This window comes from Propithecus coquereli, unplaced genomic scaffold (genome assembly GCF_000956105.1).
Source record: "Propithecus coquereli isolate 6110/MARCELLA unplaced genomic scaffold, Pcoq_1.0 Scaffold318, whole genome shotgun sequence".
Classification (NCBI taxonomy): Eukaryota; Metazoa; Chordata; class Mammalia; order Primates; family Indriidae; genus Propithecus; species Propithecus coquereli.
Window position 1 is genome coordinate 298,011 of NW_012148819.1, and position 530 is coordinate 298,540.

Genomic DNA, 530 nt, shown 5'->3' on the forward strand with positions numbered 1-530 from the left:
CATTAGGCCCACAGAAAGACTGGAGCAACTTTATAGTGTCAGCATCCTTCTGGCCCACAGCAGGCTGGGTATTTATCAAGTAAATGTGGATTCTAGTGTAGGCTCAGAGATTCATTCACCTTTTGACCTTAGTACATCATTTAAGATAGTTACTCTCTTTTTTTCATCCTTAAAATGAAGATGCTAATTATGTACCTAGAAAGATTAGAGGACATAATGAATGAGTAAACACACAATAAAATTATGGAGTGCTATATAAATGTAACGAATTACTATGACTTCATTGCTTGAAATTTTGGTATTAAAATGTACAGTAAACAGAAAATTGCACAAGGCATCCTGCCACGTAAAGATCAAACAGTAGTGAGCTGTTTCAGAAGACACTTTTTACATTCCATTCTCTCAAATTTTCAAATTCATCATACCTATGAGCTTGAAACTTTGCCGAATACATTTTAACATTTAAAAAAACTTTTTGAAATCAGCCATAACATGGGGTGTGTGTGTGCGTGTGTATGTATATCCTAATG

General features: G+C 34.5%; 1 pseudogene; it reads left to right on the forward strand.

Annotated features, from left to right (window-relative positions):
• Positions 1–530, forward strand: part of LOC105815144 — a 1,660-nt pseudogene that overhangs the window by 391 nt on the left and 739 nt on the right.